Raw genomic sequence first — 11,989 nt, 5'->3', positions numbered from 1 at the left:
ATTCCCCATTTCGGACTCTTCTAAAGGTCTTCTAGCTACCCCCATCTGGTAAAGAGGTCTGGCCACTTACAAGCTACTCTGTCATTTCACCTGCTAGCACTTGGGGCAGCCATTATCTCTTAGTGTGGGTCTGAGGAGGTTGCACCACAAAAAGCCCCGATTTCAATTGCAGTCTCCTTCCAGCACAGCCCTACGGATGATGAGCAATAAATAGCACTCCTAAGCAATCGGTTCATACAATGCTCATCTGGTGGGGGTTGTTTTGAACGCTGTCCATAGCTGAGTCACCACTATTACGTCTTTCCATTGGGGTATCGCAAGAGCCACAGGGAAGGCAAAGAAGGTGGCAGTCAAAAAAATGCTCCCTTCAATTCTGGCTGGAAAGCAAGTAATTTTCTCCTTCCACTTTCATTTTTTAAATTACATTCATCTAGTTCTTGTGCTGTCTTATTAAATCATATATGAATAAATGTTGCCTAAGAATTAAGCATTTCTCTGAGAGACCCAATTTAGCCGTTAGCCGTGGCGCAATGTTTTGAGATAATTTAGTGGTAGGCACAAACAATGAAAATCATATGGCAACTGTCAAAAATTAAAATAATTTTTAGCCCAAAGCTGTATTTACAGAATGATGCTTGAGTCTCAAAAAGTAAGATCAGATTACCAGTTCAGTGTACTAAAAAAAAGCAATAACAAAAGCCTTACTTATAAAGGTGTGATGAAAAAGATTAATACGAACCTGAAATCAGTAATCTGAAAGAATACTTTATCATTCTGTGTCTGAAAAACATTGGGGAAATATTGATTCATTGGTCATTCAGTATTTGGAAACATCACACTTTTCATTACACACATACCAAAAGAAAGGTCCTTCCGTTTTAGCTCTGCGGTGACACTGTTATCACTGTAAATTATCTCAGCACTGTCTCAAAACTGAGAGAATGCAACAAGTTCTCTTCTTCACTAATGGATTAAAAAAGAAAGGCACAGACTTCCAAAGGCACTGTAAGTCGACATGGCTTAAACCTAAATGCTTAAGTAAATTCTGAATTAAGTTCCTGATTCTGCCTGGTCGCTTCGAAAATCTGAAAATAAATTTTCTATCCAAAATACTTCTGGGCATTGTCATTCCACTATTTTAATTCCACAATCTGCATGTTATTTATGAAGTATGGACTACATTACACTTAATGCATTAGCATTTGATTAGGGTACAGTTTCTGATTATTCACATTAGAGATGTCCTTATCAAAAACACACAGATGGGAGAAGATTTAATAATTATTCTTTTCATATAAATTCACAGAAAGCAGTCAGGCAAATATTTCCTTATAAAAATTAATGGAGGTCTGCTAAACTGCTCAATGGTTGAAACTAATTTCTTTTAATCACCACGCAAATTAAATATTAAGAAGCTACATTTCCCATTTATTTCATAAATTTCTGTGCAAGCAGCAATAAAGATTTCCCCTTGTTTTGGGTTTGTGTGGTGGGGTTTTGGTAGCAGGGGAGGGGGCTACAGGGGTGGCTCCTGTGAGAAGCTGCTAGAAGCTTCCCCGGCTCCAAGACAGACCCGCCGCTGGCCAAGGCTGAACCCATCAGCGACGGTGGTAGTGCCTCTGGGAGAACAGATTTAAGAGGGGAAACCTGCAGCGGAGAGGGGAGTGGAATGTGAGGGAAACCCCTATGCAGACACCAAGGTCAGCGAAGGAGGAGGAGGTGCGCTGGAGGAGGGGATGCCCCTGCAACCCGTGGTGAGACGGCAGGCTGTCCCCCTGCAGCCCGTGGAGGTCCACAGTGGAGCAGATCTCCACCTGCAGCCCGGGGAGGACCCCACGCTGGAGCAGTTGGATGCCCCCGAAGATGGCTGTGACTCCATGGGAAAGCCCGCGCTGGAGCGGTCTGTGCCTGAAGGACTGCAGCCCGTGGAAGGGACCCACGCTGGAGCAGTTCGTGAAGAACTGCAGCCCATGGGAAGGACCCACATTGGAGAAGTTTGTGGAGGACTGTCTCCCGTGGGAGGGACCCCATGCTGGAGCAGGGGAAGAGTGTGAGGAGTCCTCCCCCTGAGGAGGAAGGAGCAGCAGAGACAAGGTGTGATAAACTGACTCCAACCCCCATTCCCCGTCCTCCTGTGCTGCTGGGCGGGTAAGTAGAGAATCTGGGAGTGAAGCTGCACCCAGGAAGGAGGGAGGGGTGGGGGGAAGGTGTTTTGAGATTTGGTTTTACATTTCATTATCCTGTTTTGATTTGATTGGTAACAAATTAAATTGATTTTGGTTTTTTCCCCAAGTTGAGTCTGGTTTTTGCCTGTGATCATAATTGGTGAGTGATCCCTCCCTGTCCTTGTCTCGACCCATGAGCTTTTCACTAGATTTTCTCCTCCCCACATCACCGGGGCAGGGAGGAGTAGGCGAGCAGCCTTGAGGTGCTTTCTTGCCGGCTGGGCTTAAACCACGGCACCCACATGGTCAAAATCCAAAGAGAGAATGAATTAAAAAGCCAGATTTTCAGACTTAACTGAACCCTGTGGTCTCCACTGGAGAGAGACATTTGCTTTTCAGTTAGCTTCCTTTCACATTTCATGCCACTACAGAGCAGTACTGGAGGTGAGAGCTAGGCTTGGCCACCAGCACTCCTCTGGAATAGTATTTTTTCCTGTGCACAAACCCCTGAAAACTGATGGACCTGCAGTGGACTGGAATAAAGGACAACTCTGACTACCTTAATATTTCCTTAACTTCCCTCCCTGCCTTTGCTTTAAAAAATTCATTCCTCTTCCCACACTTAACGCTTTCTTTCATATTTCTCCTGTACAAGCACACATTTCAATGGCTGAGGAAGCTTTCTAGGATTAAAATCTATGCATTTAAAGCAAGACTCTTATGCCAATTAGTGTCCATAGGAAACCTACTTTGCTTAAATGTATATATACACCGAAATGTCATTTTACACTTAAACAGTGATGGTTTGTATTCTGACAAAGAAAAGTAACAGTGTACATTGCATGTGTGAGTGTGTAGCCAGTAGGAGACAGCAGGCAAGCAAGGGCTATGAAAAGTTTAACAGACATCATTATGCACAATATACTTCTTATTTCTCAACAACATGAACAAATTCTGGCACCACTATTCTTTCTGAATAGCCCTTGACCGCCCAAGTGGACCGTTCACATCATCTTGAGACAGGCTTGAAGAGTACGGCCCCTGGTTAGCCCAGGATGGTCCGAGGAATGAAACAGTTGAGCACAACAGCTCACGTCAACACTGCTCCACGGACAAGTCTCATTTCTTCAAGAGCAAGAAATTTGACGTTGTCAGGTGAAAGAAAACCTGCCGTTCCTGGAATCGTACAATGCTTATGCTTGGTAAGAGCTCTCCCCAGTCACTTCACTAAAGTAATATGGCTGAGAACCTGTTTAATGGAGATTTCAGGAAGGATAGTGGCAATTCTGGGGCATGCAGTTATCTCTTTTCTTGCCCCTATTTTATCTCATTGCCGCCTCCTAAACTTTGCTGGTTGTGAACATGCTTCTGGCTACAAGCTGTACTTCTACTGGCTCTGCCATTGCCTACAGTGCACTAGGTAATTGTACTCCACCAGGCTTAAAATACTGCTCACAACTGCTGCGTTCCCTCCTTCCAGAGATTAAAATTCAGAGATTAACAGTTTTGTGGGTTCAAGGGCCAAGAGAGGTCAGCACGGGAACCAATTTCCCTCTCCTGAAATCAATTCCAAATAACAAGGCAAGGAATAACATTCTCCTAACATGGTTAAGTGCCTGAGGAAGCTGCATCCGCAGACACCAAGCAGCCTGGCGTGGCTGTGGTTAGACACGCTCAGGGTGCTGCCGTGCCAAACTGCAGCTGGGTGCCGCGCCAGGTGCCGCACTCCTGCGGCCTCCTTTGTGCTACTTCTGCGGTCACCGGATCCTGCGAGGGAGTTGAAAGTGAAGATGCATTGCTTTGTAGAAGTCCTTGGGTGGTTCGGCTCTCTAAAACACAGCGTCGGCGAGCACGCGAGCTCGGAGCACGCGAGCATGATACGAGGAAGCGTCCAAAGTGTGGAGAGCCTGAACCGCAGCTGTAATTTTGGGAGTGCAAGGATGGCATTAGGGGAGATTGTGCTTCTGCCAGCTCAGGCAGGCTGGGCCCCTTTCGCCAGCAGCCCCCCTGCCCCGCCAACGCAGGGCGTCTTTGAGCATGCGTAGGAAGCCCAAACAAAAACCTAAGTGGGGTGGAAAGCTTTTAAGTCTCTGGAAAAATGACATTATTTTTCCTCTAGATCTGTTTCTCAGTCTCTTCATGGTTCAGCCACACAAACGTGTCCCAGTGCAGAACTGGAGACAGTGAATCACATGGCCCCACCACCGCTGAAAACTCCTGGATGAACCACAGCCTTTGGTATGCTTCTCCCCCTTCTTTATCCAACACAGGAGGCTAACACAAGACTTGCTCACCACCAACATCCATTCACTCCTATGAAGTATTTTATCCCATGGTAGGGCCCCCAAGACATCACTGTCATCTTTTAAAACCCATTTAAATTGCAGCCAAAGAGCTTGGGCACAAGAACATTTCCCTGGGCGCTCTGATCTGGTCCTCCTTAGGGCATGACTTTCTGGGGAGGGTTCGCAGCATGGTTGGTGCAGGAAAAGATGCTGTTCCTACGCTATGGAAAATGAGTGTGGTCTTGTAAAACCAGCGATGCCATTTTTTATTAGCGAGGGGTTTTTTTACAGCCATTTACACCCCCCACCCCCCCCCCCAAAAAAAAGAATTTGTGCACATTTCTTCTCCACAGCTAAGTGTTTGCAAAGCCTGCCTGACCGGCTTGTTCTGTACACTGAGCTTCTGTCTGCCTGTTTTGTTTTGGCTGTTCTAATTTACATAGTATTTCCTCTCCCTGTGTAGATTTCAAGGTTGCGCTTGGGTCAAGCTGTATCTTTTGCAAATCAGGATGTAAACAAGTCTCGATAACTCATGTGATACTGCTCTGCCCACCCCCTTTTCTGCTTGGGTTTTTTTTTAGATTTATATTAGCATCAAAAATGATCCAGGATCCTTTTAAAGATCCAATTTCATACTTTCCAGCATCCAGCAAATTGGCTACATAGCAGGGAAATGCCAAGTGCTCTGAAATAACCATAGCAAAGCAAGCTATGATAAGAAGCCCAGCGCACCAAAAACTCACCAAAAGAGCAATACCCTGTCAACTAGAATTTGCTTATGTATTAAAAAGAGCTTGAATTTTATGTTCAAACAGAAACATCTCCATAAAGACCTTTGCACGCACACACAAAAAAAAAAAAAAAAGGGAAAAAAGGTTTGATTAGGGATGGAATAGGCTTAGAATAATTCAGGCTGGTGAATCCTTGCCAGCTCCACTCCTCCACACATTCCTGCCTGCATTCTGATCTTATTATGCACCGAGCAAGAGCGCGAGCTTCACTGGAACAGTTTTCACCCATCTGCATCCTCTTCTTACTTATCAAACCGAAGGAGGATGTATATTTATAACCCCCTTCGAGATACTGTGCGGATTCATGGTGCAAAGGCAGCGCGTGGCGTTTGTATGCTAGGCAGGGCGAAGGAACAGGATGGCTTGCACAAAAGATGCACAGGTGTATTCCAGTTCATCCTGTTTTATGAAGCTGAGGCTTCACTTCAAATGGCTACATGAACTGCCCTAATGCCTTGCTGTTTCTGAATTAAGACCAAAGCTTATGCTCAAACACCAATTTTTCCTCCCACAGGTATTGAGCGTATCCGGATGTATCAAGTGAGGTCCCCTAAGGATCTGTCCTGAAACCAGGTCGATTCAGAATCCTCACTAATGACTCAGCTCATAGAAAGGACAGTGCAGAAGGTGCCGATGCTGGGGAAGGTTGCAAATGCTTTGAAAGACTCTTTCAGAATTCAGAACGGTCTTGATGAATTGAATAAACAGCCTTAAATCAAGCCAAGACATTCAATAAAGGCAAATGTGAAGTACTAAGTAAAGGAAGGAGAAATCAAATGAACAAATACAAAATAAGAAATAGCTGGTTAAATCAGAGTACTGCAAAATGAGTGCTGGGAGTTACGGAGGACCCCAGGTGGAATATGACTCAACACCATGACACGCTACAACAAAAAAAGTAAAGCTCATTCAATGATGTATTAATAAGACTGATGCATGTCAGACATCAGGAGTAATTATTCCCTTTCATTAAGCATCAGTGAAACTTCTCGTAGGGTGCAACTTGGAACACCTTATTTTACCAAAAGTGCACACAAATTTGAGAGGAAAACATCCTCCTATATGGAAAGGCGGAATTTTTTTCTCTATTTGTTTGGTCTGGAAAAGAGGAGACTCAAGAGAATATGATAGGAGCTTCCAACAAACAAGAATATGTGACAGATAACATAAGAATTCATTTAATTCAGAGTGAGCAATACATAAGCTATAATATTAGGAAAAGTTTTCTAAGAATAGTTAAGAGCTGCAGAAGGGTATCTGCAGGGTATCTCTGTGTCTGCCTAATTATCCTTGCCTCTCAGCATGGCTGATTATCCCAGGCTGGCTACACTGTGCCTGGCTGATAGTCTGTCCAATGTCAAAACTGGCTGCTCCAAGCTAGTTGTGCTCTCTCTGCTCCGTGTAACGTTTCGCAGCACTACTCTGCATTCAAATGACATTGAGTTCCCTGCAGGACTGCATTGCTGTGATTCAGTGCTCGACTACAACAAGTGTAGCTGGTCCGAGATTTCTTGCCTCACCTGCTCACGCTGGAACGGCGCAGGCAACCACTACTCAGTACACGTTTCTGCCAAGGACACAAAAACACAAAGGGTAGCTGAGCACCGCATTAGCTCAGCATGCAAGAAAAACCTATGGGGCCTGTTTCCAAATCCCAGGAAGGCAGGTCAGCCTGCTTCATGAAGAGCCAAGGTATCACCAGGCAGGTCCCCAGCAGCACCTTCTCTTCTCACGGAAGCGCATCTCCCAACTCCTTCTCAGCGTTGAAGTTCACTGGCAACCCTTATCTGACAGAGAAGCCAGATCCATCTACAGTTATCATCACAGAAAAGAAGGGAAGACAGCAATTCTTCTTCAGCTACTTATGACAGTAAAAACATTTTTGCTTGTCTGGGCAGCATTCAGCACTCCACGGTTCCTGCGCTCAGACTCTGCCCATATACTCTACCCGCTTTAGCCGGCACAGCAACTTCATGGGACAAGTTTTTCCAAGTGCTCTCCCAGTCAGTACAAGGGAGCCTTGCTGGAACATCCAAGGTACAGCAGCCTTCCTAGGGTAAAGCAACATGGGCAAGCTGAGGGTCATGCCCAAAATGGAAGGCTTCATAGCAGAGGTATCACCAGACCTGCTGACTGGGAGCCTGTCAATCACTCCTTTACAGGTTACTGCCACGGGCATGTTTTCAGGGCTCTTCTTTGGGATGTGACAGCCCTTGTGAGAAGCCCAAAGGACCTCAGTAGTTGCAGAGAGGAACAAAAAATAAAACCTTCTTTGTCTCAGAGCTGGAATGCGACCCAATGTGTACATATGGGAAAAAATAATTGGAATAGACAAAGCCATGGGCAATTGGGCAGATGATGTGCCTGAGAACTATGAACATCTGTTGTGTGGTAAATATGCAACCATCAGCTTTTCTCCATAGTCTATAAACAAATTCAAATAAAAGAACAGGATGATAGCTTTTATTTATATGTAACTGTCTTTCATAGAAGTCCAGGAATTAACATGCCATTGTAAAATGCTAACTTGACAGATCAGCTCATTTGCAGACCACTGTTAACGCTCTACAGAGCGCATTTCCCCCAGAACAACCTGCATAAAATAGGGGATTCATGGGATCAACTCTCTGCCCACTCATTCTCTCTGAATCCCGTTGTCACCTCCCTCTTCTCTAACACAGCACTTCTCAAGCCTGTGGGCACCCTCTCTGATGGATCTATTTCCTGCATTGATCAGCTTCTACCTTGGATGTGCGGGTGTTGCTAGACCACACCACTCACTAGAGCTTCAAACAAGCAAATTCAGGCTTTGTCTCACTTTGCAGGAGCTCCCTAAACATCCATAGCTTCATACTTCTCATTCAACTTCCTCATCTCTCTACTCTGCCATGGCTCCTATAAAAACAACTGTTTAGTTGCTTTGTGTGTTGAACAATATTGTTTTGTGGTTTCCTTGCACCCTCTACCAGTATCCTCTGTCATCCCTCTCCAGTACATAGAGGACAGGCTTTCTGAAAGGACAACCGTTTTGTTCTGTGTATTTATAATACATGTATGTATATACATATAACACATATTTATAATGCCATCCAGAGGGACCTTGACAGGCTTGAGAGGTGGGCCCATGTGAACCTCATGCAGTTCAACAAGGCCAAGTGCAAGGACCTGCACGTGGGTCGGGGCAATCCCAAGCACAAATACAGGCTGGGCGATGAGCAGATTGAGAGCAGCCCTGCAGAGAAGGACTTGGGGGTGTTGGTTGATGAGAAGCTCAACATGACCTGGCAATGTGCGTTTGCAGCCCAGAAAGCCAACTGCATCCTGGGCTGCATCAAAAGAAGAGTGACCAGCAGGTCGAGGGAGGGGATTCTGCTCCTCTACTCTGCTCCCATGAGACCCCACCTGCAGTACTGCATTCAGCTCTGGGGCCCCCAACATAAGAAGGACATGGACCTGTTGGATTGAGTCCAGAGGAGGGCCACGAAGATGATCAGAGGGCTGGAGCACCTCTCCGATGAAGACAGGCTGAGAGAGTTGGGGTTGTTTAGCCTGGAGAAGAGAAGGGAGACCTTATAGTGGCCTTCCAGTACTTAAAGGGGGCCTACAGGAAAGATAGAGAGGGACTCTTTATCAGGGAGTGTAGTGATAGGACAAGGGGTAATGGTTTTAAACTGAAAGAGGGTAGATTTAGATTAGATGTAAGGAAGAAGTTCTTTACTATGAGGGTGGTGAGGCACTGGCACAGGTTGCCCAGAGAGGCTGTGGATGCCCCATCCATGGCAGTGTTCAAGGCCAGGTCGGATGGGGCTTTGAGCAACCTGGTCTAGCAGAAGGTGTCCCTGACCATGGCAGGGGGGTTGGAACTAGATGATCTTTAAGGTCCCTTCCAACCCAAACCATTCCGTGATTCTATGATAATGCCTAGCACAGCCCAGTCTCTTCCAAAACGGAAGCTTGTGGGTGCTGCGGTAATAAAAATAAAGACAGACATCACCATTAATTCACCTTCTCTTTCTATACAGGAAATTGTGATTGGCAGGAAGAATTTGGGTCAGACATGCATTTTGTGCTCTCATTGAAAGCAACAGAGCATTAGGAGATGTAACTGGCAATGTTTAAAGCTAGAAAGGACCCAGAAAAACAGTCACCAAAACTCAAAAATACACCCTATTACAAAGGTGGCAAATTACCATCACTGAAGCAATACTTTTATGTTGTTTAAACAAGGTAAGCACACTTCATTTAATCCAGCTTAGTGGCATACTGTCAACCACAGAGATATTTTATTACTATTAAATTGTTGCTTTTCATGAATAGATTCTTGGCCAATGGCTAAAGTAAAGCACCGGCAGAGTATCAGGAGCCTGCAGAGAGCTTAGCTGATAAGAGAATGGGTTAAAGAGAAACTATTCTTATTTGTGTGACAATCATCTTGTGAGAATATTTTCCGTCTGTGCTATTTTTGGTTCCCAGTCAGATCGTTCTTACAAAAATATGGAATTAGAATTTGAATACAGGCATAGTAAGAGCACTTTGCATGTCTGCCCACACACCCCTCCTCCCCCCACACACCTCCATCAGGGAGCTTCACTGCTGAGCAAGGTCAAATTATATCAATAAGGCACTGCAGGAAAATCTTTTACATTCCCAGATTGGTTCGAGAAATTAAAACTCATCTCCTGGGATTTTCAAATCAAGGAATGTTGTTTATTTTAAGATTCACTGTAGCATTATATTTATGACTCATTAATCACCTTGGCTTGAAAATCTATGTCAAATGAGGAAACTATTACACTTAGAAGATTTGCACCGAATGGCCAGATTCTGTCTGTCTTTAACCACATGGTCTAGTGGAAAGAAAAGCCTTCCTTTTCTGCACAGAGAATTTGAAATTACGGACAAGTCCCTGCAATTATGGACTGAGTTACTTAACCTTTCTGACACCGATTCTGTCCCACAGGTCTCTTTTGGGCAGGAGTAACTCTCAGTGTATGCTTGTGGCAGAAAAAGATTTACTGGAGCAGCTCAGGGAATTAATAACTTTTGGTGCAGCATGCACGTTCCTAGTATGGTTTTAGCTGTGCCTGCACACGGCTGCATTTGGCCTCATCTTTTATAGTACCCAGGACAACTTCAGCACAGCAGAAGGGCAGTGCAGGGTAGCTCATGTGCAACATCCCAAAACCGGACCTTGATAATGGACCCTCCTGAAGCTGGGCTCTGGGCAGAAGCAAAGTCCCTGCTGCACAGATATCCCTTGCTTGAGACAAGAGCCAAGGCGTGATAGCACAAGCAGACCATGGGCAATTTTAGGCAGTGCAGTTCAGTTTTCTAACAGGACAGGTTAGCAGTCTGGTGCTGGTTATGCAGCAGCTGACCTGACCAGCAGGATGGAAGCCTGTATTTCATTTAAGACTTTAAAAAGGCGCTTGACTAACTCAGTTTTGTTTTCCATTGATGTAAGTTTTAAAAATTAACCTCCCAAGGGAACCAGAGGATACATTTGAAAGTCTATTTATGTAAACAGCTAGAAAGGTCTGCTTGGTTTACTCCTGCTGGAAGTGATACTCCTGGTGAAAAATGTAATGCACTTCTTCATCTTCATGGTATTGAAAATACAAGGCATTGATTGTGCTTTCAGCAGAAGTAAAACCACCACAATCAAGTCAAACCTCTAATGTTGGGAAAGAACTGGGCTGTAAGCTTTGCTTATTGAGAAGTCATTAAAGCATCACATCTCTCCAGTACACATCCATAAAAGACAGGGTAGAACATTGCTGTTACAGGGCTATAAACCACATACCAATGAACAAAGACTTTATATTTACTGACTTTTCTAAGGGAGTTTTAAAATGTATCCTGGATTTGTCAATGAACATTCATATAACATTAATGTTAAATGCACAATACTGATTAAGCAAAATTGTGAAATTATTGCTTTAGGTTTTCAAATCTCTTTCCAGATGTTAAGGAATCGACCCTTGTGCTAGTCAGTGAGCAATATGACTATTTGCACAGCACAGTAAATGGGAGCAGGAGGATGAAGCACCTTCCCTAAATTTTTTGTGGGCTACATCTGCACTCTGTAGAGCAGTATAGTCCTGGCAGTCAGATCATTCGGACCAGGGGCCTGGTTGATATGGCTGCATTAGCCTGAAACTCTTTCACAGCTATGGGTTTCCACAGATGTCAAGGTAGGGAAGAGAGATATGTGCACTCCCAGATCTTGTCTCGATGTGGAGAGTCTGGACATGGTCCTGGCTCCTTGAGCTCAGACATTGCCAAATGGAGAGGAACGAAAGCTAGGACTAGAATTCGTGATGCTCAGTTTGTGGCACTGTAGTTTACAAGAGTTCCTTAAATGTCAAAAGCTTAACAGGAAGTTAATGTAAATTAAAGACAAATATTAAGCAATAGCACAGATAAAAGAAATGGCAGGTGTAGGGAACCAATCTATTTTGCTGTGATTCTCTCTGAACTGTAAAACTCACTCGATCCACCTACATTTTCATTCTCACTTTCCTTCCAGTGCCTCAACTCTGACTTTGCCTAATTCCCAGCAGACATCAATGGGAAGGTCACCTCACAAAAAGAATTGTCAATTAAGCTGTTGTTGCCTAACTGAAATCATATGACACAGGCATTCCACCAAACGATTATCAAACACCACATTCAGACAGTTTAATAAAAACTATTTGAGGTTTTGAGTGCTACAATAATAGCAGTTCTTACCACTTACGAGCTCTCC

The 11,989-nt window shown here is 44.5% G+C and overlaps 1 long non-coding RNA gene across 1 annotated transcript; it reads left to right on the top strand.

Moving 5' to 3' along the window:
* Window positions 1-5,529: 5,529 nt before the first annotated feature.
* Window positions 5,530-5,928, top strand: LOC128146000 (uncharacterized). The gene is made up of 2 exons (XR_008236653.1): window positions 5,530-5,623; window positions 5,756-5,928. It is a non-coding gene; the product is annotated as an uncharacterized LOC128146000 (long non-coding RNA).
* The last annotated feature ends 6,061 nt before the right edge of the window (window positions 5,929-11,989 follow it).

Source organism: Harpia harpyja, chromosome 9 (assembly GCF_026419915.1).
Source record: "Harpia harpyja isolate bHarHar1 chromosome 9, bHarHar1 primary haplotype, whole genome shotgun sequence".
NCBI lineage: Eukaryota > Metazoa > Chordata > Aves > Accipitriformes > Accipitridae > Harpia > Harpia harpyja.
This window is presented reverse-complemented; position numbering and strand designations above follow the sequence as displayed.